At 33.8% G+C, this 8,742-nt stretch overlaps 1 long non-coding RNA gene across 1 annotated transcript; it reads right to left on the minus strand.

Annotated features, from left to right (window-relative positions):
- Positions 1-169: 169 nt before the first annotated feature.
- LOC126720898 (uncharacterized) lies at positions 170-3,158 on the minus strand. The gene is made up of 3 exons (XR_007653720.1): positions 2,890-3,158; positions 2,117-2,299; positions 170-415 (listed from the first exon to the last, which is right to left on the minus strand). It is a non-coding gene; the product is annotated as an uncharacterized LOC126720898 (long non-coding RNA).
- Positions 3,159-8,742: the final 5,584 nt, after the last annotated feature.

Below are 8,742 nucleotides of genomic sequence, written 5' to 3' on the forward strand. Positions count from 1 at the left end.
TGCTTGTCCTTTGCTGGAGTGAAACTTAAATCGCTTGAACAAAACTAAAATTTGCTAGAGAAAATTTAAATCTTGATCAAGTGAGATTTGGAAATTTTCAATTTAATTTTACATTAAAATATTCTCTATTCTTCTAATTACAACTATGTATAATTTCAATGTGGTAAAGGGTAGCAAATATCTATCCAAGATAGATTATATTATTATACAACTCTTTCATATGATTACATAATTAGCATGCATTTGACAATAAATAGAAGAAAAATACAAACTACATCACACTAAATTTATCATGGTCCATCCCAACAGATTTGATTACAAGGGAAGAAGTATATTTCTCATAATCAATGACAATGCTTATTATGTGTCCTATCATCAGTCCTTTCCAGCAACACCAATAACTACTCCAACTTTCCTATTGCAAATCAGCATAAAGAAATAACACAAGTTAATAAACAAAAGTGGGTCTAGAAATGGACTTACATCTAATTACGAACATCAAGTTTAGATTGAATTAAAACTCAAATTCAAATTGACTCAGCCAGAACCACTTTTTCTTAATTAAAGTGACATACATATGAAATCAACCAATGGTTAATTCAAGATAATATAGGATACTAAGGATATGGTATGCAGACTTTGGAAAATTTGATCGAAAAGAAAGTTAAACAGAGCAAATACATCAATTTGGATATGATAAATTTTTGGTAACTGTTTAAAGTATTTGTCCACCAAAATTTTGAGAAAAAAAATATACATACTTAATACACACACACAGAAGATTTTATTAGAATTTTGCCCTTGGCCCTAACATAAATCTGCCAATGCAGATGCCATTGTTTTAGTGACAAAGCACAGGGGTTGTCATTGTAATTTACCCTTTAGACCTGCACAAATGGTGATTAATTGATTCATTCAAAAAAATTAACTAGTATGATGGGTGTGACGTATTGGAGTTCTGATGGTAATTCTTGCCAACTTCAAATGGTTGGGGTAACACCACAGCAGCATCAATTGTGATTGTCACTTCGAAAATAACAGCACTATTATGTCTTCATATGATGGACAAAAGTCTAAATTTTTTCATCTAAGCTCTACTCTCTACTCATCTGTATATTGTTATTGTTAATATTTTTATCATTGTATATGTAGCCCAGTAAACATTATTTTCAAAAGCGCACAATCTATTTACATCTCTTATCATTGAGTTACATTTAATGATAGTTGTTGCCTAGACTCAACATTTTATTTCCTATGTGTTATAGTCTTCGTGGCATGCTTCCACCTCAACTTGTCAAATTTCCTCACCTTCAAGAAATGTTAGTTCGTTTTAAAATGCTTCAATTGCATGTTTGATGGTAATATTTTACAGCACTAATTTCCTGCACAATTCACAAGTTTTGTATAAAGACATTTTTTTTTTTAGTACTTTTCAATTTGAACTTGCCTTCTTCTTAGGTGCACTAGGCTTTAGACTAGGACTAGGTGGAGGTTAGATAAATCTTATCCATCCTTGTGCAGTTTACCACCCTGGATTTTAAAAAGTACTTTTTGCAATTTAAATAAGGTAAAATAAGTTAATCTCTTGAAAGCAAGTATTGCTATTTGCTTCATTCAATATACCTTACATCCAGTGCAAAAAATAACTACCTCATAAGTTAACTACCCTTGTCAATTCACAAAGTACAAAGAGGTGCACATTACTGCTCAAAATAGTACATCTCTCTCAAGCTCAATTCATCAGTATGGCATTTGGATAGCCCCTAGAACGAGTTCAAATGCTCTGCTCTATTGAACATAGCAAAGTCCATCCCCACCCCTCCCCCCCAATAGTACATTCATTTTGTTTCTCATAGCATTTGGAAGGACCATTAACTATAAATTTCAAAGTTAATGAGAATTTGGTACAAGAAATGAAAATGATAGCAAACATTAATTATTTTGTGATGACTGCTACTTCTATTTGGATAATGGACTGGTGCCTCCAAATGCTATGGAATATGATATGGATTCATTTGATTCCAGGAAAGCCCAAAACCCTTTATGAGCAGAGCTTATCAAGCAAAGTTTATATATCTAGACAAAATAGTTGTAAATGGAATATGTGAACACATACCTGCAATTGAGGCCAAACTAAATGCAGTAGGCACACTGGTCTCTGCCTCAACAGCAGCTTTGGCTGCCGCAATTCCAACTGCCACACTCGGCATAAGATTTAAACCTGTGCAAATGGAAGCAAGCATCCCACCAACCAAGCAATCACCAGCACCTGTGAGCCTAACAACTGATGCAGGAAGTGCTGGAAAATGCACAACAGTGCACAAAAGAACAAACACAGCAGCGCAAGACCGGGGATAAAATACAAAGAATAACCCCAAAAAGAAGAATAACAATGACATTTTCTTTGAAGCTATAGAAGCTTGACAATCCAAAAGCTTTAAGGGACATGTAGAAAATAAGTATGTCACTCTGATGGTTATTATCACCAAAGATCTTAATGTACACATAATATATAATTTATTCATGTAAGAACTTGAAATACTAACTAAATAAATCCTATCAAAAGAACAAACATAGCAGCACAAGACCGGAGATAAAATACAAAGAAAAACCCCAAAAAGTTTCATCCTAAAAGAAATCATGGTTTGAAACCCAAACAAAATTAGCTGGAACAAGAAAACAAGATTCTCATAATAGATAAATTAGATTTGTTTAGGGTTGAACTTAACCACTTTGGAATCCAATCAAAACGCACAAAGGTACCAAAATACAGCAAAACCCATACCAAAGCAAGTGATTAACGTCCAAAAAACCAAACCCATCAAAATTTCGAAACCTAAATATTGGGGAGATAACTAATCAAACAATAAAGGGTTAATCGGAACAAACCGCAGTATTTGGGTGCGTGGGCGACGGCTCAGAACGACGCCGCGGCGGCTCCAGCGGCGAGGAGGAGCTCCGTTCATCAGAGGAGAGGAGGCGTTGGCAGCTCTGTTTGGGCAGAGGAGAGGAGGCGTTGGCAGCTCCGTTGGTCAGAGGAGAAGGCTTCTGAACACGTTCTGTTCTGTTTGGTGATTTTTGGTTTTATTTGAGCTACAATCCTGTGTGATAGAGTGTATTGAGGCCTCATTGAATATCTGACGTGGCAGCTCCTGATTGGTGGCATAAATAGCCTCTTTTCTGCCAGCTCCGAATAGAACGTTTTCTCTATTATTAATAAGCATACTCATCCAAACTGTTTCAAGTTGCATTCTAGCAAACAAACAACTAAGCAAAAAGTGTTTGTGCCAAAAGCACAAGATCCTATGACACTTATTCAAGAGTTGGTAAAGGCTCTTAGTCTTTTTGCCAATTCAAGAGTTGATCTTCAATCTACTCATTCAATGAACTCCATCTCCATTCCAACATCTAAGAAGATCTGGATGCAAAAGGCTTATCATAAATGAGCTTGTTTGACATGGTCTTTATGCTTCATCTCATGACTCTTGGGACAAAATGTTTTGTTTAGGAATTTTTCTGCATTTTTTTTTCGTGCATTTCATTCATGTTTGTTTAGGATTTTTTTAAGTTATTTTTGTTAAATATTAGCATTGATACATCATGTTGAATATGCTAGTATAGATGCGGAAGCAAAAGCATAAAGTATAGAACACAGTAACACACGAGAGTTACGTGGTTTAGCCTAACGGCCTACATCCATGGAGGAAACCCTAAAGGGCTACATCAATAATATATTAGAGTGTAGTACAAATCCTGTATTACAATGAATCATAACATGTGTATATATAGTAGACTAAACCCTAAACTAATAGACTTCTAGTACAAGTAGGAAACTTAGCTTGCACACAAAGTAGAATTAGACTTGGGCTTATGCTAATGGGCTAATATATCTCTAACAATTTTATTTTATTTTTTTTTAATATAAGAAAATTTTAAAAACAAATTGAAAAATAAAAAACCCAAAAAGCATTTAGTGTGTAATTAAGGTTGGCCAATGAAACTTTGCATTCACGGCTATGTACCTTCTTTAGCTTTGATAAGTTTTGATATGCACCTCACTAGTTTGTGTTATATTATGCTTAATTGTGTGATTTGGTTTTGGTTTTTGATCAAAGGATCTTTATTTTGATATCACATATTTTGTCATAAGGACTAAAAAATCCTAGGAGAAAGGCATAAATAACCATCTCACCAATAATGTAGAGCAATCTATGTGTTTCTCTATAAAAATAAAAAATAAAAAAATGATTTCAATAGAAACCTCATGCAAAAAATACTTGAACAAAGTTCATATATATATATATATATATATATTAAATTGTGTACAACAGTGGGCTTGAAATAAAAGAAAGAAAAAATATAAGTGCCCCTATGATTTGTGACTATGCATTAAACTTTTAAGCATAAAAATTTCATGCAAGCATTAGTCAATTGTAGCTCTACATTGGGAGATGTGGAAGTTATAGGATGTCCCTCTTTAGGTGATAGTCACTTCCAATCCAATGTGATTGATAATGTTGAAAATTTTCTTGAATTCTATGTACATATCAAATATTTTGTGTTTTGTACACATTCTAGTTACAAACACTACAGGTAAATCTTTGCTGAATCAAGTACATGAGAATGTATGAGTTGTCTAATATGGTCATCTTTAATTGCATAAAATCTACTGTGTAAATGCAAAATTTTTTTTTTTGGTGGGAATTTGAAGAAAAATGAGATTTTTCATGATTTAGAAGTATAAATTTTATGGTTTTAACTTCTTGATTGGTTTTGAAACTTTCATTTGAGTGGCGTTATGTTTTGAAATTTACTAGATCTTGTTCATATGCATTGAGTCTCATAAAAACTGCTTTCAAGTTGTTTTCTGCATAAAATGTCTAGTTTTAAGTTTTAATTTTTTTTTTAATTGTTTCAACTGATCGAACCCTCAACCAATTGAAAATGATCAGTTTTTAAGCCAAACTCTCTGCCTCTCTCAATCGATGCCTGATCAATGCTCGATCGATCGATTGCACTCAACTGATTGAAACTCAAAATTTTCAGTTTCTTTAGTTCCCTTAAGTCAATGACAATAATCTCCATGTATTCTCTTTCCTTTCCACATTCCCCATAATAACCTTAGAGGCTGACTAAAAAGAGATTAGAGAACACATGATCTTCATGTATTTCTTTTCTTTCCGTGCTCCCCATAATAGCCTATAGCGACTGACCAAAAGGTAACTAAGGAACGTGCCACTATTGCAAATTGGTTAGCTATAGAACACGACGCTATAAGCTCTACTTTCTTAGCTAGTGGAATATAAGAGCTATCCATAGGGAAGATCTTTGTGGGTGCAACATCCATATGCTTTGACCCAATGGAGCCAATTCCAAAATTAAAACTACCAATAGAAAGTCCTCTCGACAGATTATCCATTTCTTCCTCTTCAAACTCTATTCTTGCATTATCATATTTGCAATGTTCATTCACTGGTTCTTGAAAGATCATCATCACCTTCTTTGTTGGTGCTTTCGACTGAACTTCAAGCGCAGCTTGTACGTATATCATCATCCACTTTGATACAAAAATCAATGTCCTAGCTTGCAACAATAGCAATAGATTCTTGGAACTTGATTTGTTCTTTGATTTTCATCGAATTAAAAGATTGTAACTCCTCTTTTATCATGTTCTCAAGATCCTCTTGCAATCTTGTGAGCTCTTCTTTCATGGCCTTTTTAGATTTAGCCAAGGCCTTGACCTTCTCTGAAACATCCTTGATGTAAAGTTGTGATTTAAAACTATGTTTTATGTTGGCTTTATCCCATGACAAAAAGTGTTGTAATTACATTAATTTATTTCTTTGTATTTTGTGGGATTTTATTGTATTTGATTTAGTATTAAGTTAGTGAAGAATCGAGCATGAAATGAAGATTAGTATAGTTTCGCGACTAGCTCGCAAGAAGTTCGCGAGTAAAGGTTTCCACGAAAAGACCATGTGAGAAGCAGATGCTGGAAGCTGAAGAGTCAAGTGCTAGGCTGCATTTCGCGAGTACTTCGTGAGACAAACCATCTCACAAGGTACCCACGAAACTCTCTGCCTAGAGTATTTTAAATGTGACTTTCTTACCCTTCACCTATACTATATATACTCTTATTACGCACAAAAGTAAAGTGAGGCTATATTCAAAGAGAAAACCCTAGATAGGTTTCTACAACATAACACACCCACCTTTTAGAGAGAGAGCTACTCATCCTTAGTAAGAAATCATTATAACATCTTCTCCTTCCCTCTTCCATTGTCATACCTTGAAAGGAGATTTGTACCCAAATACAACCCACACCTATTCAGAGTGTAGAGAGTGTTTTGGAGCTTGAGAAGCTTTGGAGATTTGCCAAAGCCGGTGAGGCTTGGCAGATGAAATCGAGCAGTATTGTGGGATCCAGAAAGCTAATAAAGACAAGACTCCGAGAAGTCCGTTAGTAGCAGGAGTTTGGAGGGCTCAAGTACATTGGGTAGACTAGGCTTGGAGGATCTTTTGTTATTCGTGTACTCCAATTTATTCACAAGTGGATCAATTTCAACTTGGAGGATCGTGGAGAGGTTTTCCCTGAGTTCTTTGGTTTCCACTTCAATAACACATCTTGGTGTTATCTTGTGTTTGCATATCTCTTCCCTTACTCTTGTGCTTTACTTTTATTGTCTATTGTTCATGTGTATGCACTAGAGTAGATTCAGTGATTGCACTTCATTTACTCTTGTTCCGAACTTAGATAAGTTAGAGTAAAAGCAATTAAGCCATAATTTAAAATTGGCACAAATCCAAGCTTTTCACTCGACATCCCTAAAACTTTGTTTAAAATTTGCTACATTTCTTTCCAAAGTCTTCTTTGGTCACAATTGTTCATCTCAAGATCAACGACTGATACTACTTGTTAGGAACCTGGTGGTTCCTAATGGGGATGGATAAGAATTATAGAAGAATTGATGAGAATTGTAAGGAAATTGACTTAATTCAAAGTAGTCACCCTCCATAGAGAAATATTAAGAGAAAGAGAGGAAATGCACTAAGCAATGAGTTGGTTTACTCTTCCATGATTTAAATATGATTACAAGTAGATATTTATAGAACCATAAACTATTCTATTGGCCTAAATGGTCTTATCCTAATGGTCCTATTATTCTCCATGTGCATTAATAATTCCAACATTTATTAAATGTGATTAACATGCTTGGAATTGTAACTAACTAACTAACTAAATATAATATTACAACAATTATTATTCATATACCTATAGGGGTTCCTAACTTGTGGGATCTAATATTTCCAACCAGAAATGTCCGAGATAGAATTCATATATTTAATGGGAATCATAGTTCTTGTGAATTTTGTCAAACAAATAACAAAAATTCCAGTTAGGCTTGATAGAGAGGACCAAAGTTCCATCTAATGATAAATTACTAATTCTCCTAGAAGTTCAAATTGTTCAATGATAAATTAATAATTCTCCTAGAAGTTCAAATGGTTCAAAAGTAGTGAATTTAATCATTTAACAATTATTTGAACCACTGATACATAAATGGTCCAGAATGATCCACTATGTCAATATTTTTTATTCTTTGTAGAATATAGTAAATCCATGATTGTGAGTATGGGTTAAATCTTGGTTGAGTTTCCATGAACATGGAATTTGAACAAAAATTTGTATATTTCACACACAAAAAGTTTAAGAAAAAAGGCCAAGCCAAGTTCATGTCAATGTGACTACCATTTCATCTAGCACCTATGTGGCATCATTCGTACAAATAATTTGCAATAAAACTTAAAAAATCCGGAAATAAAATATGGTAAGAGTTTCGAAACTGGAGACATCAAAGAATTTTAAGGAAAAAAAAAAGTCCAGGAAAAAAAGATTTCCCTTCTATTAGTTATGCATGGAAAGAAATTAAGCATGGCTGTGTGAACCATCACAGCCAATAAGATTTTCCCTCATACATCATTCATCACCTTTATATTTGCAATCCTATTTCCCAATCATGCATCTTCACAGGCATTGCCTTTTCTTTATTAAATAAGTACAGTCCATCCTCTTTTACTCTCCAAATGCAAAAATTTGCACCGCATTCGTTCAAGAATTTAGTAGTTTCTCTAAGTACATCAAAAACTACATGATACTTAATTTGGAGGAGTTAGTGTACCAAAAATTAAGTAGAGCGTTGTGCCATAAACTCTTTCATAAAAAGAGAATTCCCAATATGCGTCGGACTCAAGATTTCTAAGGCTGAGATCTTCATCTTTAGATTTACAATATATGGAAGAAAAGCACTTCGTTATCAAGGTCGTTGAAAATTAGTACATGGCTCTTTTGAAAAAGTTTGGATACTGTAAATGCACTACTTATGCCAAGGGATAAGACAATGACAAACCAAAAAAAAAAAAGATAATTGGGATATCGTTCTCTGATTTATTTTTCCAATATTTAGAGAAGGTATTGGGTTGCACTTAAAATGCACATTCCTTTTGTCTTTATAGCTATACATGTTTTATAACTATACATGTCAAGTAGAATATAACTCCCCTGTCTCATGCTTTGTTTTCTGCTTTATGCGCTACTGATACGTAGTTTACCCAAATATGAACTAATAGATCATATATATATATACCCAAATATGAACTAATAGATCATATATATATATATATATATATTTTTTTTTTTGAGAATCCAGACCCGAAGGTAAATTTCATTGAAAGGGAAAAAGA

Source organism: Quercus robur, chromosome 4, assembly GCF_932294415.1.
Source record: "Quercus robur chromosome 4, dhQueRobu3.1, whole genome shotgun sequence".
Taxonomy (NCBI): domain Eukaryota; kingdom Viridiplantae; phylum Streptophyta; class Magnoliopsida; order Fagales; family Fagaceae; genus Quercus; species Quercus robur.